Here is a 24809-nt window from a genome sequence, read left to right as displayed (position 1 = left end):
GGCTGCTCACTGATTGAACCTCTTGACCAAGCCATCCCTGAACCTCTCTTGGCGTGAAGCTTACTGCCCCGTCGCTCTCTGCCTTGCTTGACGGATCTATAGTTGGCGTCTCTCCCCACAGCTGGGCAGTTCGACTGTGGTTCTGTCCCGGTTCTCTCCAGTCCAGTAGCAGTAGCCAGAGGGCCCAAACTCTTAAGACCTGAGCCTTGGGTAAGTGGGATGGGAGGAAGGGAGCAGGAAGCCTAGGACCTTGGTGCTGCCACCTTGGGCTTTGCTGGACTGAAGCATGCCTTTCAGGCCCTCTCCTGGAAGGTGGAGTGGTACTGGTGGGTTCTTAACTCTATGTGCCCAGAGCGATGGAACCTGGTGACTCCTGAATCCCATTCCCAGAAAGGGAACCACATCCTAGCTCCCAGGGCCTGACTTTCAAAGCTGTCACCAACCAAGTGAGCAATTGATTAAAACCCTGTGTTGTATTATATTAAATGCACAACGTTATGGACTTTCCTGAAAGAAACCAAGACCCAGTCAGTAAACCACGCTATTGGGAAGAGGAGTGGGGGGATGGGCAGTGGCATGGTGTCAAGTCCGGGAAAGAAACCATTAGGTAGTTGCATTTCTCTGAAGGATGACATAGCTTCAGTGCAGAAGGTGGTAGGGAAGCACTTGACCTTTTCCCTTGAAAGGTTACGGTGCGACATACATTCAACAGTAAACTGCCTACCAGACTCCAACTTCAGGAGTCAGCAAACCATCAGTTATTTGGAATGGTACTTTGGCTAGACATCCTTGCAATCTGATTGGAAGGCCATTTTGGGGGCAGCATTCAGTGGCAAGTAAGTTGTCAGTGGAAGAGGCCATGTGGGTATTGGAATGCCATAAAGGGAGTCATATTTAAATGTGGTTTAACATAATCATAATAGCTAAAATTTTAAATTAGCACTTAATAATGTGTCAGTCACTGTTCTTAGCACTTTATATGTTAACTTAAGTAATCTGTAGGTACCTATAGTATTATCCCCATTATACAGATGGGGAAACCGAGGTACCCGTCAGTTAAATAATTAACCCAAGATTACACAGATATTAAGTGACAGGGTGGAATTTGAACCCAGGCAGGCTCCAGAGTTCAAGGAGAAGAAGCAGCTTTGTTTTCACTGGTCCAATTTTCAAGGAGAGCACTTGACATCCTAAGGCCTCATTTTGAAGACAGTCTGCATTTACCAGTGTGGCTGACTTTGACTTTCATGGGTTTTGTTTTTAATTCTGGCACTGCCAAAAGGAGAGGCCTGGAATGGAAGGAAGAGCATTCGCCTTTTAATTTTCCTTCTCTTAGGTCAGAGTTGAGGTCAGTCCAGAATCTCAGCTGATATTGTCACAGCTGATAATTGTGTTTACCCTCCAGGTTTGTGGCATCAGCATGGGGAACACAGCCCCAGGAGAGGAAGTGGAGGGCAGGGGGATTTCCATCTGGTTGTCATAGCCCAGGGGGAAGCGTTCTGAACTTTTGGCTGAGGGGAGGCCCAGACTGAACTCAGAGAAGTGAAGACTCTTGAGGGAAAAAACAAAGGCCTATAATCCTATAAACCAGACTAGAATGAAGGAGGGTAATGGGTGGCAGAGAAACAAAGCCAAAACAAAAACATGCCCTTCATGCAGAACTGGTGCCCCTCAGGTGGAGGAACTTCTCAGTTTTTCTAACTGTAAACTGAGGCTATTAAGAGCAGCTGCCTCTCCAGGGTCCTCTGAAAATGCAGTCATGAGAAATTGCTAGAACACAGGTGTCTTCCACTAAAGGGCTATCCCAAAGGGCCCTAGGTTTCTTATCTAGGGTCATCACTCCTTGGGATTTTCTTCACCGGATGGGGTCTTGACCCTATAATTTTACCTCTTCCCTCCCATCCTCCACCCCAAACAATTCTTCTTAAGCCATGCAAGACAGCAGGACTCTATGTGACAGACAACACATCTCTGGGATGTTCCGAGCAAACGTGGCCCTCCATACATTCCTTGGTCTCCAGGGAGCTCTCCTGCAAGACAGGTGGCCATTCGCTTCCCCTGAGTTACATGGATGCTCATTTTTTATACATGAAAACCTGAGGGTGGCTCCAGTAAACAATAACCAGGCTGATTTATTGTCTCTTTAGACAAAGTGAAATGAATGTTTAGTAGAGGCACAATGAATTACTTATGCCTCAAAGCTGACTTCACAGGGAAGCATAAACTGCTTAGGAAAGAAATGGAGAGATCCTAAACCTTTGTTGTACTAAAATAAGCCGAGGCCAGCAAGGTTACCATCTATACAGCTGAAGACTAAGTGGGAAATGGCTACGCACGGGAGGGAGTGTGCTGGTTCGAAGTCTTGTCCTGCTGGTCTTCCCTTTATAGTATATATTTATTGTTGTTATGCCTGCTAATTATACAGCATGGACACATGCATTTGAGTCAGCTATATAGGGCTCTTAAACTTTTAATGTCTTCCAACCAGGAATTTAAGACCCCTAATCCATCTAATCCCATCCATTACTCAGAGTGCTGGGCAAATATGGTTTCGCTCAGCCCAAGATGGATGATAAAATTTCTATGGTGTTTATAAAACATGATCTCAGCTTCGTAGAGCAGCAGGAGTTATATATTGCTTGCTCATTTGGTATCTATGTCCCTGTTCCCAGGGCAATGTCATTAAGTGATGATATCTTCCTTGTGGGAAGTAGAGAAACCACTTTAATAGGGCAATATTTATAAACACGGATCTGGTAGAAAATAGAAACTTCTCTCATCTACTTTCTCTCTCTCTCATCGTTGTACATCAGTTCAATGCTGAGCCATCACTTCAGGGTTTCTTCTTGGTCACTTTTCGTACTAAGCTTTCATGAATGTCCATGGCATTAGAGAAAATCCCCTTCCATTTGGTGACTCTAGGTTAAATGATAAGATTTTGGTGAGAATATTCCTGCTCCAAAGCAGTAACCAGGATGTACATGAAGGTAGCTCTATCATAATGGTAAGGAGCAAAAACTTTGGAATCACAGTGAGGATTTGAAGCGCACCTCTGCTGTTTATATGAGTGACCGGGGGGCATATTTCTTAACCATTCTAAGCCTCAATTTTGTTATCTGTTAAATGGGGGTTAATCACAGCACCTAATTCTTAAGGTTGATGAGGATTAGGTGATATCCTAGATTTAAGGATCGTAGCACATAGTAAATGCTTAATAAATAGTTGCAGTCATTCAACAAATATTTATTGAGCACTGACCCTGCCTGCACCACAGTTAAAAGTGCTGTGGATTAAGTTGGGGGATGGGGAGGTTCCTCCTCTCATGAAGTTTACAAACTAATGGAGGAGACAAGGAGAAAATGAACAAATAGGGATTTACTTTTAGCAGTAAGTGTTACTAACAACAACAGAAAACATAGTAATAGGATAGTGTGACTGGGGCTAATTTAAATGACAGCCAAGGGGGGCCTCTCTGAAATTTCATTAGTAGTAGGTAATATATCAATACTGCTGATGTCTAAGGATCACTCATCAAAAAAAAAAAAAAAAAAGTGACTGAGGACCTTTCTGAATTATTCAGTTATTTATTAGCTGAGGCAGAGTCCCAACAATCTCATTTGCAGCCGAGAAATGAAAGGGCTGCATCTACAGCAGGGCTGAAAACTCTTCTAGTTGTAGAATTCATTTAACAGGGAGATTATAGGATGGATTTCCATTGAGATAATCAACTCCAGGAGCAAGGGTTAATTGAGCCGCTAGTCGCTGTTTAATCAGTTTCCACACCTGGGTAGTCTGGGCTGCGGTGGCAGCTTCCCTCCTCTCTTACTGTTTTATTGAAGCCCAGAGAGCTGGTAAAACTGAAACAAAGCAAGCTTTGGAAATGCAAACTTTTTTTTTTCCTTGAATGCCTGAGAAATGCAAGCCAGCCTTAAGTAGTTAGAAGAACAAGGCAGGCGGGGATGTTCTGTTTCCTCCAGGAGGTTTTACCTGCCTCTGTGCCCGACTGAAGGGCCACCTCTCTGTGAATTTCCACAGCACTCAGGGCAGATTCTTGAACTGTTTCCTGTTTGTGTCTCTCCCATCACACTGTAGACTCAAAGGTATCACTTTCTCCCCTGTGCCTCACATGGGGTCTGGCACACAGTAGAGGCTCCATGAATGGCAGTCAGGCCAATGATTGATCCCACAATACAAAATGTTCAATTCCAGATACTTCATTTGAAATCCTTCAGCCCCCTCAGAAGAACCTTCCCCTGTTTCTACCATGGCAGAGAATTTCAAGTTCTTGATGAATAGAGGCAGCGTTTTGGAGTGTACCCAAACCACAGGGACGTCATTCAAACTTTTGATCCCCTAATTTTGAGCAGGGCTTCCAAGGTCACCTGTGCTAAGTAAAGATAAATGGGAGGGATTTCAGGTGTGGGGAGGGGGGCTTCCTTCAGTGTGCAGTGCCCATAGTGGGCGTTTCACAGCAGAAGTCTGATGGGCAACAGATAGATCCACAGGAAGACTGAGTTGAAAGACAGAGGCACTCAGTTCCCCTAAGAATAGCAATACCAATCCCACCTTGCCTGCAGAGCTGCCCTAGAGGGCAATTTGTTGATGACTATTGCTTAGAAGAGGGTGCATCTGTGTTGCACCCCATCTGCCTCCAATCTGAGGATGGCACTAAGGCAATCAACTACCGAGACATTCCTGGGTCGCACAGACAACACCTAAGGTTCTAAAATAAACCAGATTGTAGAGCAATTATACTCCAATAAAGATAAAATAATAAAATAAGCCAGAGACACTGGGCTGCGAATCCTCAGGTTGGTCCTTATCCCATTTCCCCATCACTACCTGTCCTTCCCCAAGTAGGGCAGTGGGTGAATGCTTTGGCCTCTGTTTCCACACTTCTACAGCTGTAATAATAGGCCTAACCTTTGCGCAGGTCCTTAAACCTTTTTATCTAGGATCTCGCCCAGTGCCCATAAAAATCCATCGATGGGATGCTCTTTCACAGAAGGGTCTCTGGGAGCCCAAGATTCACAGCTTGGTAATGGCCGGGCCAGGACCAAGCCCCATATCGCTCAAGCCTTAGGCCTGTGCTGTTTCTGTGAAGAATCACGGAAACAAAGGGTAATGAGGACCAGGGCAGTATTTTTCCCCTGCCAGTGGAGGCAAGGGTCAGACTCACAGCAGCACCTGCTATAGATCTTGCTTGTTAATGCCTGCTGCGTCCGGGCTCTTTACATCCATTAGGCCAGAGAATCTTCACAACCAAGCTGAAGACCAGGCATCAAGGCCCAGGTGTGGATCTTCCTCCGAAGGATGCTGTGATTGGCTGTTTAAATGCTGCTTGCTGACGGTCCCAGAGTGTGTCCTGCAGGTGCCATCGATTTTAAGGAGCCTTTATTGCTGCTCCTGAGGGGGCGGGGAACTCTGCCGCCCAGGGAGGGCCTTACAAGTGTCAGCTGCTGGGCGATCAATAAGCTCAGCTGAATGGCAAAGCTGCCACCTCCATTGTGATTGTCTTCTAACAGCGGGGAGAGCCAGCCCGGAGAAGGAGGACATGCAGGAGGAAAGAACCCAAAGGGAGCCCGTGTTTAGGCCACTGGCCTCAGGGCACTCAACTCACTTGCTCTGGAGTTGGTGGAAAAGCCTTTATGAAGGGGCCTTTGATTTCCTCAGAGTCCACTACGGTTTCGGCTGAAATCTCAGTGCCAGGAGCACAGGGAGAGAAGGAATCCGCGTAGCGAGCACTGAGATGCTCTGGCTTTGAGGTCTGAGTTGGGCCCCAAGTTGCCTTGCTTCTTACAAAGTCCTGGAGCAAGTTGCTTCAAGTCTCCGACTATAAAGTGAGGGACCGGCTCTTATACACGGGTGGTTGTGCCTGCGGGCATACTCATTGCTCCCAGGATGTCAGAGCTGCCTCTGGGTTGAGCGCTGAGAACATAGCACAGGGTAGGGCTGCCCAATGTCATTCCTGGCGCCCTCCCTTTTGAGTTGTGTGATCCTGGGCAAGGTCAGTGCTGTGCCTTTGTTTCTTCCTCTATAACAGGATTTCTCAGCCTGTCACTGTGGCACTTTGGACTGGATAACTTTTGTTGCAGGACTGTCCTATGCCCTGTAGGAAGCTTAACAGCATCCCAGCTCTACCCACTAGATGCCAGTAACACCCTCCCTCCCCCACCTCCAGCTGCCAGTGGTGACAATCAAAAATGTCTCCAGACATTGACAGAGGTCCCTTGAGGGGCAAAATCACCCCTGGTTGAGGAAACACTGCTCTGTAATAGAACTGAAAAGAGTACCCAACTCATAGGATGTTTGTGGGATTTACTAAAAGTCTCTGTAAGGGACTTTGCACTGTGCCTGGCACATAAAATATTAATTCTAATCACTGCTATGTTTTTGCAAACTTGTGTTGGTTTGCAGCCAGTCATGTTCACTTTTGCCAAAGTGGGCATTTCTAGTGCAGGGGAGGATCGTGACCCAAATCCCAGAGCGATGAGTGTTAGTCACAAGGCTTTCCTTGGTGACTAATAGGTAGGAGGAAGTTACAGAATCTGGAAAAAGCACCTTTGCACCTTGCTCAGTTATGGCTCTATTGCCCTCAAGATGAAGCGGGCTAGCATTGGGCAGTGACATCTGACCCTCCCTCCAAGCTCAAGGCTGACCCTGCCAGGATGACAGTGATGGTGCAAACTCAACGCTCCAGGCCCTGCAAAGTCATTCTGCTATGGGACCCTGCCCATCGCAGCTGCCAAGTCCTGAGCCACAGGGCAGCAGGTGTTTTGTGTTTTGCTGGCCTGTCATGTAAACATACTTTGTGATCTTCTTGCTTGTTTTAAAAAAGGCCTAAATGGTTTTGCAGCTTTGGCAGTAGGCTTGGAGCAGCTTGCCGAATTGGGAGGAGAGAAGCTTCAGAAACACAGCCCGAGTAAGCCTGAGGAATGCCACGCCGGCCTAGTTAATCAACTACTTGCCGAGCGCCAGCTACATCCAAGGCCATGGAGGAGGATGGGAATTGATCTTGCCTGTCAAGGAGTTTAGAATCTAGTAGGGAAAGCAGAGCATCTCCATGGATTCTTCCAAGGAAGTTTGGGGTCCCTGCATTCAAATGAGAGGGATTATGTTGAGGCCTCATCTTTCCCACTGCCCATTAGGGGTGCTTTTCATGAGCTATTTCATTTAATCCTCCCAAGCCCCTCTGTAAGGTAGATATACTGTCCACCCCTTAGATGGGCACCTTGAAGTTCTGGTGACTGGAGAGCTCAAAGGGGAGAGGTGAGCCCTGGCTGGGTGTGAGGGAGGGAGTTGGGGCTGCTTTGTGGAGGGTGTGGCATGTGAGCCAGGGGCACTTGGGCAGGTGGAGCTGGGACAGGGAAGGGAAGGTGGTGCAGAGAGCACGCAGGCTTGCCGGCAGAGGGAATGGTGTGAGCAAAGACATGGAGGCCAGAGTGTGTGTGTTGGAAAATGGCAAGTGACCCTGTTTGGCTGGAAAGGTTCAGATGCATGATGAGGAGGAGCAGGGCAGATAACACAGTAAAGAGGAAAACTTTCCCACATCTTTTATCCAGATGTTAAGCAGCCTGCCAGAGTGCAGGAAGAGAGTTTTCCAAAACTCATTTTTATAATTCAGAAATGGAGTGTGTCTGCTCCCCAGCGCATCTTAACCACAGCCCCAGACCTCCCATTACCCCTCTTGTTGATTGAAAGGTTGACCTCAAAAATGCCCCTGGCCTCTGTCCTAGCAGTACAAGTAATGAAAGAAGACTTTCCCCGAGCAAACCTGGGCTGAGAGGGCCTGAAGAGCAAGACTGCCATCACCCTTGCTTCTCCCATGCAGTTTGGCTTCTGACTCGGTGTTTCTTGCAGGGCTCCGAACATAGCATTTCAGGCCAAAGCAATCCCCGTATGGAATGAAGGTCGGGGCTGGCACACCCATTAAATGAGGCTGTTGGACTGACTCTTGCCAAGGCAGGATTCTCAAACACAGAGGCAGAGAGGGACAGAAAACAGGGTAAGAGGGTCCCAGAACTTTGGTTGTGAGTCTGGCTTGATATCTTCAATTTCCAGTTTAGAGTTTATCATTTTGGAAAATAACAGCTCAGTTCTCAAAGAGGTTTAGTCACCTTCTAATTCTTGCTGAAGTTGTTTCCAGAGTATTGATAATAAAGATTTCAATCATCATGTTAAATGTTTGATATTGTGGAACCAGCTTATAGCTCAGTGCCGTCTGGAATGGACTCCCTAGGGTCCAGCTGAATTCCGCTGACAGTAATAAAATGTGATAGGTCATCAATGGCTTAGCCGATAACTCAGGTATTAGACCTTTTCCTGACCCCAGTGTTATAAAGGAATTTGTCGCTTGGAAAAGAGAAATCTCATGAACGTTTTACAAAAGTACGTGTGTAGTTATTTATGGTTAATGGTTTGGGACCCATCATTTGCTTTCTAAAAGTGAGCTGGATGGGGGGTTGGGAGGGGGGTGGTCAGGCCCGTGATGGAAAAATCACACAGGAAAGCTGAACTTGGAAGTACCAGAGATAAAAGGTTAGGGGTGGGGAGAGATTAAAGTGGACCACAAAGAGGGTGAAACAGGTCTTTCAGTGCATGAAAATCATCCCTAAAATTGAGGCCAAGTTTTGCTGAGAATTTTAAAACTTTTTTTTTCAGTCTGTACCTTTTAAGATATGGAAAGCAATATTTGCTGTGAGGAGAGCTGTTCATAAACACAAGCCGAGGTTCACGGACCAAGCAGGTATACGTGCACAAGTGTCTGGGACAGTCCAGTTCAGAGAGTGAAGGATGTGGATCCAGAAGATTCTGGGTTGGAGCTTGGCCTCTCCATGACCTGGAGTGAATCACTCCATCTTCTTGGCTCTTTGTTACTTTATCTGTGGTGTGAAGAGGTTGGACTAGATTCTCCAACGGCCCTTCTATCTCCGATAATGTTTCCAGACCCCACATGGACACTGTGAAATCACTTTCCTAAGGTCGAGCCCTGTAATTATTATCCTTGGGAAGGAAGCAGCCCAGGATGGAGCTGGCCGTGCTCTTGGAGGATGGTCCGGGTAGTGGGACTAAATGCCGTCCTTTTTATATTGGGATTAACTATGATTACTCTACTTAGAGTTTTTTCTTCCCCCACTTGCTTCAGAAGGATGAGTTCTGTCTACTCCTGGCCAACCCACCCCTCCAGCACTCAGCAGCCGTGTCCAGGTCCTGGCGGGCCTGCTTGGTGGTGAGATTGGCCCCGAGGTGACTTCATGCAGCCGATGTTTGCAGCCCGCCTATCTGACCTCGGATATTTATAGCAGGGAGCAGCTAGAAAAAAAAAAAAAAATTAAATATGCTATACCCTTCTTTATACTATGTGGGACAGACAGACATTGTGAGGAATGTAGAAGGCAGGGCAGTATAATCCAGCAAGATATTTTTAAATGCTCTTGTTGCAGTTGTCAGGGCCGTTTTTTCAAAGGCAGGGAAAGTGAGAGTAAGTGAAAATGACAGGCTGCCAGGAATTCCAAGCCTGAGAAGGGGAGCTCAGCACCCCAAGGGGTACGGGCTCTGAACCCCGATTTACTACAGTCACAGAGTTTGAGCAGGGCTTGGGGCGGTCCCCACCAGAGCTGGGTGAGTGGGGCAGCTTGTCCCTCTTCCCCACCAGCCCTTCCACTCTACAAGTCCCCAAGTTGAAGATTATAAAATGTTCAGGAGAAGGCAGAACACGTGGCCAAAAAAGAGTGGCTTCTGTGAAAACCAGAGGCCTGGTGCTGCTCCTTTAACTCATCTCGGCAGCTGGGTAAATCACGTTGTATGTGGGGACACCATTTGGAAGCCGGTTGTTTGCAGCTGTTCTTCTGGATGTAATCTTTCCAGGAGGAGCGGGGCAGGCCAGGACGATGCTGAGACCCAATTCAGTAGCAGGTGAGAGGGCCTCTGGGGTAGAGCTGCCTCTGCAAAGGCATTACAGGGACCCCCACCTGTCCAGCGGATGCTTGTAAAGTATCCTGGGTTTTCTACCATGTTGGTCTTGGAGGAGACAGACGGTGGTTACAGTGGGAGGGTCTGGGATTAGGATCCAGGGAGAGGCTAAAAGTTTTGGCTGCCTCTACTTTTTTATTCAGCATATATTTATTGAGGACTTACTGTGCATGGTGATAGAATAGATGAATATGAGAGACACAAAGGAGGGGAGGGTGTAGGCCCAGTGGATCATGAGGAAGGGTGAGACCTGCTGGAGGAGTCACAGTGAGGCCAGCCAGGCTGGAGAAGACAGCTCTGGACAGAGGGAGCAAGTGCACATTGGGTCCAAGGAGGCTGGCGGGGCAAGTGAGGGGGAGCAGGGCGCGTAGTAGGAGATGCAATTGGAGAGGGAAGGGAGGGGTGGTTAGTCAAGTAGGGCCTTGTAGGCCACTGTGTGGCGCCTTGGCTTTCAATTCTGAGTCTGCTGGGAGCCATTGGAGGGGCCTAGGCCCAGGAATGATGTGATCGGATTTGCATTTTAACAAGATCACCCTCTCTGCCGTGTTGGAAATGAACAGTAGCATCAAGCATGGAAGGAAGCAGCACGACTACTCCGGACGCTTTTGCAGTAATCCGGGTGAGAGAGGATGGTGGCTTGGGTGTCAGTTGAGGAAGTTATGGATGTATTTTGAAGTTCAAGCCAACGGGACTTGCCAACAGCTTAGATGTGAGGGGTGAGAGAGGAATCCATGTGACACCCAGGTTTATGATCTGAGCAACTGAAAGGGGGGAGTGGCCGTTGATTGAAAGTGGAACAGCTATCTATGGAAGAAGGAGGGCTGAGCCAGCGATCTGAGTGTGGTTTTGGTTGCTTGTCTCAAACTTTATATAGAGAGAGACTGAGCAGGAGGGTGGCCTCCAGATCTCCTTAACTGGGAGGAAAGGCCTCCCTCCTTAATCACATGATGGATTGAAGCATTGCCCTCCTTTGCCTTTCCCAATGGTAGGCGCCATGCAGCAGGGCTGGATAGGGCCTCAGGCAGTGGAGATTTAATTTTCAGTCTTGTAATTCTTTGGTTGATGGCCTTAAGAGCCCCCCTAAATTTTGCCTTCTAGCTTCTTCACAGACAACCAGCAGCCTTTAATGAAGATCATCAAATCCACAGTTTCCCGTCATTAGCATGGGGTCTGTTTAATTAGTTCCAGTTGTTCTGTGGATTGCTGTGACTTCGTGCATGGGTCCTTCAGGTCTGGGAAAGCGAGTCTCCATTTCCAGGCAGCTTTGGATTCCTGGAGGTCAAGTCTGGGTCAGAAATTTAGCCAGAAAGAGAACCGTCTTGGGTGCTTTGAGAGGGCACAGGGGCCTGGAGGAGTCTCAGAAAGGCATTGGAAGGCTCCAGGTGCCTGTGAAATAGTTTGACCTCTGCTCCTCAGGTAGCACAGGTGGCTAAGAGATGGAATTTGAGAGTCGCCCCTGCCTGCCTGAGGTCTCTGAACCTCAGTTTTCCTCTTCTGTTTAATGGGTATACCATGGTTCCGAACTTAGAGTTGTTTCAGGGGCTCTGAACCCTGGATTCACATTAGAATCACCTGGAGAGCTTAAAAAAATTTTTAAAAAGTGCGTGTGTGTCTTAAGGCCCCACCTCCAGAAATTCTGATATAAATTATCTGGAGTAGGGCGCAGACCATGTGGGTAGAGTTCTTGGGAGAGTCTGGTGCTCAGTGAGCACTGAGACATTAGCTGTTATTCATGGTAAAAGAATCATTGTTCTGGAGCATTCATTTCTGCCCCACCCAGGATGGCGACTTTCCTTCACTTCATAGCCATGCTTGTTCCTCTGGTGGGATTACCAAAGAACAACCAAGAGAAGCTTGAACTGTTAGATTTGCATGAAAAGAGCAAAGTTAGATCTAGAATGGCAGCGGCACCGTGTAATAATGTTACTTATCCCGCTGCTAAATGAGGGATATTAATTCCATCTTAAAGAGGAGGAAACCAAGGCTCAGAGAGGTTCAGTCACTTGCTCAAGGTCATACAGCTAACGAGAGGTGGAGATTATAATTAAACCCAGGCAACCTTACTCTGGATTCTCCACTCAACCACATCCTGTTCCCTCCCTACCCAGAGAAGCCAGCTCTGATCCCCAGTACATACCTGCCATGTGTTGAGCCTTTACAAAGTTCCAGCCCTATGCTATGTGCTTCATGTGTATAATATTGAGTAATCTCTATAATTACCCAATGAAGTATGTATTCTTCTTAATCTCATTTGACAACTGAAGAGACTGAGGCTCAGAGAGGTCAAGGTAGCATAGCTGGTAAATGACACCGCGGGATTCAAACCAAGGTCTGTTGGGTACCATTCCTCACTTGCCATGCTGCCTCTGTCCTCCCCTACTTCTGTCCTCGGCAGTCGCCTGGGTGGGGATGAAACACATGCAGTGATTTCCTGAGCAAAGAGATGAATGGGTTGGTCCAAGAGGGTGAGAGGAAAAGCATCCCTCACAGCTTCTGAACAACTGAGCCATTTAGGTGCCTTAAAATAGTAACATTTCTCAGAGGGGTGGCCGACCTGACAGGCCTGAGGGCTGTGGTGTAGGTATTTGTTTCTTTGCAAGTTTAAAGCTATACTCTGCGAAGCACGTTGCTTCTCTTCTATTGCTGTGAATGAAATAACCTCTGAGAGATTGTGTGGGTTGCTTAAAATAGTTTCAGAGAAAGAGCGTTTGGAAGCTGTTAGCTTCTTGAGTCTATTCCCTCCTGATTTATGACACCTTAGAGAATGCCGGGCTTCTTCTTGTTTACCTTCTGGTTTTTTCTTTCCACCGTATTTTAGCCCTTGTGTCTTCATAAGCCGAAGGAATTTGTCACCTGAAAAAGTGACAGCCTTTCCTAAGTAATTTAATCAAGGACTTTCCACGCATTTCATTTTTTTTCTTTTAAAAGGAAAAAAAAAAATGAGGCGAGGCCATTTGTTTTGGAATCTATCATTTCTCTCTTCCAGCTGCAGAGGTTCCAAAATCATAGCGATGGTGTTTGCTCTGGGGCAGGAAGAATTTATTTTATTCCTTCACACTAAGGCCTGCCCTGGGAAGCATGCGTTTTCTTACAGCCTTCCTGGAGTGGGAGCCAGGACACCTGACATACTGTGAGTGAGAGAAACTGCTCTATTCAACACGGCAGACACTAGCCTTGTGAGGCTATTGAAATTTAATAAAAATTCAGTAAGGTTAAAACATCAGTTCCTGGGTTGCACACGTGACGTTTCTAGTGCTCACTCATCACGGGAGGCCAGTGGCTACCAGATTGGACAAGGCAGTTATGGACCATCTCCATCATCGCAGACAGTTCCATGGGACACGTGGCCACTAGAGTGAGTCATCACTTGGTCACTTGGGGCCAGCTTTCTGGGTTTTCAGAGGTCTCAAAATTTTAACCATTCTCTAGCCTCTCTGAAGCCCTCTGTGCAGAAACAAGAAGATTCATGGATGTGGAGATTAAGGCCATAGATTTGTGTGGCTCTAACCTCTGGACCCTTGACACGAGGTCAGGTTTTATGATTTCCAAGCTGCATGGCCTGGAGCAAATCAGCCTCTGAAGTTGTCCCTTATCAGTGAGATGGTGATCTAAAAGTAAATGGTGATCTAAAATCCCTCACAGGGATTTTGTGAGGGTTAAACAAAATGACAAAATATGTATAAAACACTTAGCAGAATGCTTGACACATAGTAACAACTTACATGTGTTACAGAGTTTTTCATGGGTTTTCTCATCTGAGCCAGGCAGTAATCCTCTCCCGAGGTAGATATTGTTGCCATTTTCAAGGCAATGAAACAGGCTTGGGGGAAAGCTATTGCTACTGTCTCTGCTATTGCTCCTACTAAGGGTAGTAGGACTTGAACTTGAGTTCTACTTTTTTCCTCCAAGTCTCTTCTTTCCTCCTGGGCTGGTTGGATGACCTCTTGTCATAAAGTCAGAGGATGTTTGTTTGAACTAGAAGCTCTTCTGAGCTCACTTTCATTCAGGAACCGCCTATTCCTCCCACCGTTTGAGGGGAACTCTTTTCAGAGGTGTTTTGCCTAAAGCCAGCCTGTCACGTCCACTTGGAGAGCTGCCACCAAGAGAGCTCCTGCCAGAATCTGTGGCTCCTTGGAACTTGAAATTTACCCAAGAGATTAAGGTTTTTAGTGCTTCACATGCCCTGTGGTCCTTTTGCATCCTTTGCTGTGAGGACTGAGCCTAAGAGAACTCTCAGTGGAATCCTGGCAGAGGATGGCTTTAAAAGGAGTATCCCTTGCGAAGAGTAGGACCAAGAGAGGCCTCACTGATGTGATGGGTAGAGGGGCCTGAGAGGATGTTTGCTCACACCTGGGGCTTGGGTTCAAACCCTGACTGCACTACTCACTTGCCCAGATCATACAGCTAGTTATTTAACCTTTCTGTGCCTCAATTTTCCCATCTGTAAAATGGGGACAATATTAGAGCTTACCAGGTATGGTGGTTGTGAGGATTAAATGCAAAATAAAGCCCTTAGCCTAGTGCCTGGCACATGGCAACCACCAGGAGCATGCCAGTTGCTTCAAGGCAATGGCATTTGGTGCACTTTCACTTTTAGGTGCTGTTTGCATTTTCTACTTGAGGATGTACAATGTTAGCTGTCTAGTCAGAAGTGGTCTTTAAGTGAATGTTAACTCTTTAAATGAATGTCTAAGTTACATTTGTATATCATGGGCCTCCACTTGGTCTTTTTTTCTTTTTTTCCTTTCCTTCCTTCCTTCTTTCTCTCTTGACGATGGTGGGGGTGAAAAGCGTGACTGTGCAGTTGTTATTTCAGTACCTCACCTGGTAACCACCAGCCTGCTTCCCTCCTGCTGGCTTGGGCTGTGCAACCAGCACCACCAGTCAAACAGTATAATCAGACAGAATCGGATTATTTCTATAGGATTAATTTGTGGTATGAAATGCCCAGGTAGTTATGCAATTGCCACTCATTTACCCACATCCAGAATGTGCTAAATCTGCCGCTTGTAATGAAATCCAAATGGCTTGGAAGCATGTTTAGGGAATTTTGAGTAATTTTCATCACAATTGTTAGAAGAGATGGGTTTAAATCTGGGGAATCCAAATGCTACTGAGCAATGGTGACGTCCCTGCTTTCCTTCTGTTCATGGTTCTACTGAAGGAGGCACGACCCTCAATGAGACTCTTCCAAGAAAAGAAGGACAAGGGCCAGGATATTACATCATCGTGTTGACATTTGTGTAGCGTGGGCCCCACCATGGGCCCTCCCAGGCTGACCAAACGCTTGTCCTTTGTGTGGCTTCCCTGGCACTGACAGATCACCCATGGTTAAAGGGTAACTTGCACTCCTCTTGGCAAATAGTTGCCTTGTTAGTTACTGTGCTGTGGTCTCTTCCATTAGCACTGGGGCCCCTCAAACCTCTAAAGAACCCTGTGTGTGGGCGGGGTGTGCATGTGTGTACGTGTAGCACGAGTCCACACATCTCCCCCTCCTTCCTAAAATACAGGAACCCCTTAAATCAGTCATTTCCAGGCCTGGCTCATTGCTGAAACACTTTAAAAAATCATACTCTGGGATCCACCTTGGATGTATTAAGTAAACACCTCTAAAAGGGGGGCCAGAATGTCTGTTTTTAAAATGCTCCTCAGGTGATTCGCATTTGTGAATCCCATCCTCTATCACTTGGATTTGGGTTTTGCCTTCGGGGCTCCTTTGAGGGTGTGCACTGGGCAAAGGTCCCCTTAGAGGTGGCATGTGAGGCTGGTCTGTGAAGGTCTCCTCTATGAGCGGTGGGACTGCCTAGGGTCACTGAGCAGGAGGAGGTGAGGTTGAGTGTTGCCTTGGAAAAGATAAAGGTAGCCAACCTTTGCTGGATACTATCTTGTTTAATCCTCTCAACCAAACTGTGAGGTGGTAGAGATGAGAACACAGGCTGATATTTACTGAGTGCAGACTATGAGATAGGACAAGATTCTAAGCGATTTGCATGGATTATCTTATGGCATCCCCACAACAGCCTAGGAGGTATATGTACTATTATTTATTCCCACTTTACAGATAAGGAAACTGAGGCCTGGAGACAGTTAAAATGACTTGTCCAAGGTCACACACAGCATGGGACAGAACTGGGATTTGAGGTTAGTGTGATCAGACTTCAAAGCCTATGACTTGCATTTCTGGAAGCTGGCTAGAGTTTTAATCACAATCCTTAGGTTATTGGGAGTGCATCAAATAAGAATCTTGTAAGTAGAATGTCAGAGTTTTTCTAGAAGGGTCCTCTGTGCCCTTTCTTTAAGACACTGTCCTTTGGCATTTCCAGCCGTGGTTTTCAGAGCCTGGTCATTTCCCCACGAGGCCCAGGCCCCTAACCGAGACCAGCAGCCAGCCAGTTTTGCTGCTCTTTGTTGAGGATGGCTGTATTTTCCTCTGCTGTTCCTCCTTCTCACTCGCTTCCTTCTTCTCTACTCAGCCCTTGCATGCATCTCTTCTGGGACAGAGGCCTCGGGTCAGGGCCTTCCTCAATAAATAAATAGATCAGGTTGTGGGAGTGCCATACTCACCACCCAGATGCAAACTCAGCACAGGCCTCCTCTTAGCCAGCATCCGTCCTAGTCACTTGTACTCAGATGGTTGTCCTCCTCTGTAGACTGAGAGGCATACAGCTTTGTGATTGAGGGTTTGGATGTGCAGCTGGACTGTCTGGATTCAAATCCTGGATCCACTGCTCCCTTGACAAATTGCTTCACATCTCCGTGCCTCAGTTTACTTGTCTGTAAAATGGAAATAATACTGCCTATCTCACGTGGTAGTTGTAGCGATTAAAGGAATTTACCTTCTAAAATGCCTGAAACAGTGCCTGGCATATAAGTGTTCACTATGTTAGCCATTATAATGATGATAATGATGACTATTTGGGGTGGGAGGTCTTTGGTGACCCTTCCCATAGTGTGATGGGGGAGCCCACTCATACGTGAACATGTCTTGAGTATTATAGTGGAAAGATCAAGGGCTTTGGAGACAAACCTGGGTTTAATCCCAGATAAGCTGATTTTTTTTTTTTTAATGTGAAGCCCCTCTCCCTATTTGTTCTATTTTTTTAATGTATAAAGTAGGGATGACAGTAGCTGCCTTGTGCTGTTGTAAAGGTGAAATGCAAAAATGTAAACAAAACTTCAGCTGGCAGTGAATGAATAGGAGGAAAAATAGGAGCTGAATGAACCTTAGCAATATAGTACGGGAAAATAAAAATCAGTCTCAAAAGATTAGATACAGCATGGTACAATTTTTACAGAGTTAAATTTTTAAAATGTACTGAAACACTTCATCACAGCCACAGTAAATACTGTGTAAAGGAGAAAGTGAAGGTTGGTAAACACGGGTGATGGCATGATGGTCGTGTTGTGTCGGAAGAAGGAAAGGGATGAACTGGGGTGTGTGGGGCGGAGATGGTTTTCAAAGCTCTAGCTTTTGTTTTGGGGGTGAGTTCATATTATTATACCTAACTAAAAATGGTCATGAACCAAGGATTATGATACACTCAATTTGTGTACCTGAGGCTAAAGAATTAGTGGATTCTCAATAGGGGGCCATAGGCCACCATTAATACCTCCTGAGATTGCCTGTCATCTATCAAAATACCCTGAAAACCACGCTTTTCCACCTCCAGCCACAGCGGCTTCCACATGAGAACACAGAACAGTGGGGATATTTAAGCTGCCTTATTTCTTAGGTTTGATGCAGGTCTTGGGCATGAGCTCCTGTGTGTGTGTCTAAAGTAGCTGGACAAAGACAGGGTTGTTTCTGCCCTTGCTGTGCTAGATATAGAGGCTTTCACTGGAATCACTTGAGCACTCACGTTAGCCAGGATTTTTGCTTTCCGAGGGAAGGAGATGTTTGGGTTGGACCTGATGGTATTTGCCTTGGTATGATCTGAGACCTCTCTGCTTCCATTGCCACCACCAAGCATCATGACCTTTGCCTGTGGCTTTTCTTTACCTGATGCTCCTACCCTCAAGGGAAAGGGGAAGCATGAGGGGGCTCATGAGACACCCCAGAGGTGTGCTTGTAGGTCCCTGGCTTCTGGGCATAAATGATCCTCATGTCTTACCCCTCTCCTCTGAATTTGAGGAAGTAGAGGAGATAAGAGGATAGGTTTTGGAGGTAAGGAGACCTGGTTTCAATTTTGGGATCTTCACTGTGTGATTTGAGGTAGAAGCATTATTTGTTTTCCTAATTTTAAATTAAGGTCCATGAAGGGCAGAATCTGAAGTGTACAACTTGGTGAAATCTTCGCCAGGCATATACCTGTGTGACCCATCCAGGTCAAGACCAAGATTTAAAACACTCCCGCCCCAGGAGATGCCTCATGGCCCTTCCCTGTCAGTTTCCATTCCCTTCCCCAAGTAACCATTATTCTGACTTTTGTCACCATCCATGAGTTTTACCTGTTCTTGAACTTCTGGTGGGTGGGTACCTTATCAAACCTTTCTGAGCCCCAGCTCAGTTTCTTTATTTTTAAAAGTGAAATTGTATTTCTTGTGTTATAGCTTTGAATTGAGAGAATCAAATGAAGCAACACGTGTAGAGCCAATAGTAGAACATTTGTAAAACAGTCAATAGTTAGGTGGAGGGACTTCCCTAGTGGTTCAGTGGCTAAGACTCCGCACTCCTAACACAGGGGGCCCGGGTTCAATCCCTGGTCAGGGAACTAGATCCCACATGCCACAACTAAGAGTTCTCATGCCTCAACTAAAGATTCCGCATGCTGCAACTAAGACCAAACGCAGCCAAATAAATATTAAAAAAAAAAAAAAAAAAAAAAGTCAGGTGGAGCTGGTGATTGTTGGTTATTGCGTGTTTGACTTAAGTGTTCATCTGTTCCTTACTCGGGGACGCAGGCCCTTCCCTCAGTGCTCACTGCAATTCCCATGCTTCTGGTGCCCTCTGCACCCATCCACGCCCTGGGACCCCCCGAACACACTTCTGAGATTGTGCCCTCTGTGGCTTTCAGGGTTTCGTACTGAAACCAGTTTTTCTCGCTTAATAAGGCAGAGGAAATGGGCAGGAAAGCGGAGTTCTGCTGCTTCTGCCTCTTTCAAAGAGGGTCTGTTTGCTCTATTAGCAAAATCAACAGAGGCATTGCTGGTGAGGGCTGAGCTGGACGGACTTCCCTGGGTCCCTGGACGCGGGCTTGCCCAAGTGCCAGGAGTCGGTCGTCGGTGAGGTTTCAGGAGCAAGAGGGGAAGCCACCTCTTCCAGCTCGTCCTTAAAAAAACAAAACCAAAAAAACCCAAAACAATCTACCCCTGTGATTGCCTGAAATTCTACAATTAAAATTTAATTCCTTAGGTCAAGGGTGGGGGGCATGGAGGGAAGCACAGGTGTCCTGGTCTGGGGGGTGGGGGGCATACTTTAATGATGTATGATTCCATTTGATCTTACCCTGGATGGTTTTATCGTGTCATTTCCTGGGGGGGAGGTCTTTATGAAGGAGGAGGGGTAAAACTGTGCCATCGGTGGGGGGGCAGTGACAACACAAGAGGCAAAGAGAGGTTACAAAGGCGAATTCCCTGTATCTGTGGCGTGGTCTAGGTCAGTCTGCCCACAGGACCCTCTACACACATTTACAGAACACCTAAGCCACGTCAAGCGTTGTGTCAGAAGACGGGTGAAAAGTTACAATCCCTGCCCTTCAGGGAGCAGCTTCTAGTTGGGGAGCAAAAATTAAAGAGGCATTTGTAACGCAGTCTGTTATGTGCTGTACTTGGAAGACCCCAGCCCCTAAACCAGACTGGGGGCACAGGGTTGCTGCAGTGCTGGAGATGGTGTCATTTGGGTTGAGATCTGAACGATAAATAGAAGTCAGCCCTCAGACATCTAAAACTCGTGACCCACATCAGTGTATCCTTGGGACTCTCAGGAAATACATTTTCAAGGATAACTTCTGCCCACCTGATAAATGTGATTTTGTTTTTACTAAACTGTTTGACTCTTTTGCTTAGTGGCAAGACTGTTGATTTTTTTTCCCCGCAGCAACCTTGTAGTCACTCTGTCCTGTGCAATGGAATTTTGAATCCACGGGTCTTCTGATTCTGCAAAAGATTTTCATTTTCCTGCGAGGTGGGTGAGAGAGGCTGGGTGGGGAGATCCATTTATAAACTGAAGACTTTATTAGTAAGATTTTATGAGTAAGAGAGTAACCCTGCCACAGAACCAGAAGAGAGATGTGTTTGTTATGGAAGAAGATACCCACTTGGCATCCCTCAAGTGGCCAGTCCTTGCGAATGGGGCCAGCACGCCAAATTTCTCCAGTTACCATGGGACCCAGACTTAGACAGGAAATCATGGCAGGATGGGAAAGAGTCCAAAATACACACGGCGGGTATACGGGCTGCAGTTAGAAAAGAGAGCCAGAGAACAATCAATCTATTTTCCTGAACGAGTACTGCAAAATCAAATGGGGTTGTTTTTCCAAGACTCCTTACATTTTATGGACCTGATTTTCAAGCTTTAATTTTTTCCACATTAAGCAATACTTAGGTTCTTTGAAGTGACCCTTCTGTATGTTCGTGGTGAACACTTCTTAGGCTTGTTTTGTGTGTTTTTTAAAGCTCCCAAACTGAAAAAGAACCAGTGTCCTTTTGGTCTGGGGGGGCTTTTTCTCCAACACCTGGAAGGAATATCTTTTTGGGTTTACCACGGCTGTCTCTTTCCTGCGAGCAGCCCACTGGAAAACCAGCCCTCACTCGTTTTATGGGATGTGCCAGTGGAAAATAGGAGGGGTCCGCCGTAAGGCAGCACTCTCCACGGCTGGGCTTCTTGGCAACCAGTGCTGCCCACTCCAGCAACTGAAGTTTCTCATTCATAAAGAAGCACATTTTCATCCTGCCCGTGAAGTCGTTCAAAGCAATTGAAAAATCAGGAAGGGGATCTTGTACTTTTGCAGATGTAGCTCTGGAAAAGTTCAGAATGGGCCAGAGTGTTCATAGCTTGGGCACAGTTCCAGGCCTCCAGAGGAACAGTTAACAGGTCGCTATTGATTGCATTTTCCATGAACTGCCCTGATGTGTTTCTTGGGGAATGTGCTACACTGTTGACAAAATGACAGTTATAGGTATGGAGTTTGCAGCCTCATGCCGCGCTCACAACTCTCTCTCTCCCTCTCTCCCCCTCTTTGCCGGGTCGCATATAATTTATCAGTTGAGTTGAGTTCATTGAGTTTATTGCCTTTATCCCACACTGTGACATTATAACCCACGACCAGTTTAGGAGTGAGGAGAGGTGATGATGATAATCCCTAATATGGTTTTTATGGTTTTTACAAAGTACTTTCACGTTCTTTCTCATTTGGTCTCACCGCTATTATAGCTAACATTTATTGAGTCTTTACTATATACCAGGTACATTGCTAAACACTTCACAAACTTTATCTTATTTAATCCTTAGAATGACCCTATGTGATAATACTGATTATTTCCCTTTTACAGATAAGGAAGCATCTTACCTGAGATCACCTAGTTAGTTGAGGGTGGGCTAGGGATTTGAACCCCAGTTTTCCTGACTCAAAGCCCATGTTGTTAAGTAACATGTGGCACTGGCTCCCGTTCTCCTGGTGTTAGAGGCAGGTGGCTTCATTCTCCTATAGAAAAGGCTAAGGGTTTGTCTGAGGTCACAGAGCCAAAAGCAACACAGCAGGGACCAGAAGTCAGGTTTCCTGAGGGACCAGTGCTTTGTCATTACCCAAGACCTGTTAACCTGAACGGTATTACCCAAGTGAGGCCATCAGCATCTCCAAGTCAGCTACCACTTGGTCAGAAACGGCCAGTCCTGTGCTCATTCTTCAGGGCAGGCAGATGGGAAGGAATTCTGGGAATCCAGTGCATTATTCTCACATTCTAAGTAATTTAACCGATGCTAAGAGGCCATAAATTTGCTACTTACAAGTGCACTTCCATTTAAAATTTCTACGTCAGGACTCTGCGTGTTGCAGACACGTTTCAAACCAATTAAAGCAAAAGGACATGTATTGGCTTTTTTCAAAAATAAGTTTATTTATTTTTTATTTTTATTTTTGGCCGCGTTGGGTCCTTGTTGCTGTGCGCGGGCTTTCTCTGGTTGTGGCGAGCGGGGGCTACTCCTCGTTGAGATGAGTGGGCTTCTCATTGCGGTGGCTTCTCTTGTTGCGGAGCACGGGCTCTAGGTGTGCGGGCTTCAGTAGTTGTGGCACGCAGGCTCAGTAGTTGTGGCACGTGAGCTCTAGAGCGCAGGCTCAGTAGCTGTGGTGCACGGGCTTAGTTGCTCCGCAGCATGTGGGATCTCCCCGGACCAGGGCTCGAACCTGTGTCCCCTGCATTGGCAGCCGGATTCTTAACCACTGTGCCACCAAGGAAGCCCCTGTTGGCTTTTTTAAAAGTCCTAATGGTAAGGTTGGCTACAGGGGTGTGTTGATTCCGGGGTTCAGTGGTGTCTTTGGGACCCTGTCTCCTCTTGCTTGCTGGCTCCTCTGGATTCTGCCCCTGGGTTGGCTCCATTATCCAGCAGCTTTTCCCTTGTGATTATAAGCTGCCTGCAGCAGCTTCAGCTTTAAGGCCTAATAGCAAAGGGGACTAGGCAGCTTCCCTGACAGCTCAAACAAAACTCCTGCATGAGTCTCATTGGCTCTAATTGGACTGACTTAGGTCACGTGCCCACCGTTGAAGAACCAATCACTGTAGTCCTGTGGCCATATGCTGCTCCCATGCTGGAAGCCCTCCTGGTCTGCGAACCATAAGTGGTCTATAGAGGAAGGAAGAGTGGATGTTGTGGAAATGAGACACTGGGAGCCCTGGGGGTGAAGTAGCGGGGAGATGGGCTGGGAGATCCGGAGGGAAAAGTAGAATGGAAAAACCAGTCTTGTAGAGAAAGACATCTGCCACATTAGGCTGGGAAGGGTAAATTTTTTATTTGAAGTGAGTTTCAATAGACCATTAATGAGAACAGGAAGCTTACAAGTATCTTTTTGTTGTAGCTATTAGAGCAATTATTATTTATTATATCCACTGACTTGAGTGTATATTTGTTCTAGTGTAACCTTTCCTTTCTGGAAGAAAAGCACTTCTTAAATATTCAGATTATAGGTTTGAGGGAGAGAGCCATTTAGGTCCTGAATAGCTGGTGACTGGGCTTCTTTCTGTCTTAATGCTATCTTAAATCATGCCAGCGGAATTGAAGTGCCACTTCTCTTCTTCAGTCTGTCTCCTAATTTGATGCCACCTTGATGTGCTTCAAGTTTTAGTGAGAACGTTTGGTCTGAGCTGCATGTTGTCAAGTATTATAGACAAGTTCATCTCACAGATCCTTGTTTTTAATTGGCTGCAAATGCAAATGGAAGGTGTGATAATATTAAGAGACCACATGTTTTCAGAATCCTGGGTGGCTTGGTGGCTAATTTGCTTTCCATTTCAGAACTAAACCAGACAAGGAGGGGGTGTTATTAAATATTCCTTTTGAAGTACCTACAGCTAACTAGGTCCAGATAGTGGGAATGTTTAGCTAACGAGGGTTCCTTGAATGCCTGCCCTGTGACCGGCATCTTGTAGGCATCATGGAGGACACAGAAGGAGTGGTTTCTGTCCTGGAGGAATGAATGATCCTATTGCAATTATCACAGGAACTGTTTATTCAGCAGTTACTCTGGGCAGGCGCAGTGCTAAGGATTTTGCATACGTCATTTCTTTCAATCCTCACGACACCAATAGGAGGGCAGATGCTAAATCCTTGGTTTGCAGAGGAAGCAACATAGGCTTGGAGAGGTTAAGCAACCAGCCCCAAGTCACACAGCAAGTGAGTGGCAAAGCCAGGCTCACACCCTGCTCTCTCCAGCTGCAAAACTCAAGTCCCTCACCCCAGTGCTGTGGATGGAGACTGTCGTTGCAGGATTTCTCACAGTCAAAAAACTGAGTTCTCCCTTGATAGCAGGTTTCATCACTCGTGAGACTGCAGGCCTGGGAAGAAAGAAGATTGCCTCACGGCTGAAGCCAGTGCCTTTCCAGAAGGAGGAGACTGGGTGGGCCTCCTGCCAGCCTGTCTGACCCACGTGTTTCTTCCATCTGTCTGACTTCTGACTCTGAGCTGCCGGTCCAGCCTGCCTGCAGCCCGGACAGTAGGACCAGTCTGAGCGTGAACCAAATCTTTTTTTCTGGAATTGGGCGGAATCAGAGTTGTGCAGAGCTTTGGAGTTGCCCGTAATCTCTCTGTTTTCACACACTGGACTGGATGATACATTTGAGATCGCAGGCAGCATGGGGATTGGAGGTGTTAAACAGACTGTGAGCAGTTGGGTCTGGAGGGCCAGACGGCAGACCGAACGCATCCTATCCGTACCACACGCCGCCGGGGGCTTGTTTAAACCAACCCTGCCAAGGTCATGGAAGCAGAAAACATAATCCAGAAACCCTTTCTCCTAGGCAGGATAGGTTGGATTTTGAAGGATTTTTCCCTCCCTATCTAATTTCTCTTGGGAGAAATATATCTGGGAGGGGGCAGGAGTAGAAGCGAGGGAATTTTTTTGCCCCCAATGGTTATCCATACGGATGTAGAGCTCCCTGAATAGTGTGATGCTTCAGAGTTGAGAATTTACCACTAGGAATGAGGGTATAATCCTTGGGATGGGATGGCTTTTTCAACAAGGTCACTGACTCCTGTCACTTTTGGGGTTGCTTTCCCTCTAAAGCTAATTGAGTTTGGAAGGGAATTGGGGGTGAATGAAGATAAGCAAATGTGCCTGAGGCCCGGGAGGGAGAGCCAATGTCTCTTCTGCTCCTGGCCCCTCAGGGAGCTGGGAGTGGACCGGAGA

General features: G+C 46.7%; 1 protein-coding gene across 1 annotated transcript in view; it reads left to right on the top strand.

Annotated features, from left to right (window-relative positions):
* The window catches only part of ABTB2 (ankyrin repeat and BTB domain containing 2), a 179751-nt gene that overhangs the window by 1534 nt on the left and 153408 nt on the right, over nucleotides 1–24809 (top strand). The gene's annotated exons all lie outside the window — the stretch shown is intronic.

The sequence above is a fragment of the Balaenoptera ricei genome, chromosome 8, assembly GCF_028023285.1.
Source record: "Balaenoptera ricei isolate mBalRic1 chromosome 8, mBalRic1.hap2, whole genome shotgun sequence".
In the NCBI taxonomy this organism is placed as follows: Eukaryota; Metazoa; Chordata; class Mammalia; order Artiodactyla; family Balaenopteridae; genus Balaenoptera; species Balaenoptera ricei.
Note: the sequence above shows the minus strand (reverse complement) of the source record. Positions and strands in the feature narration are given on the sequence as shown.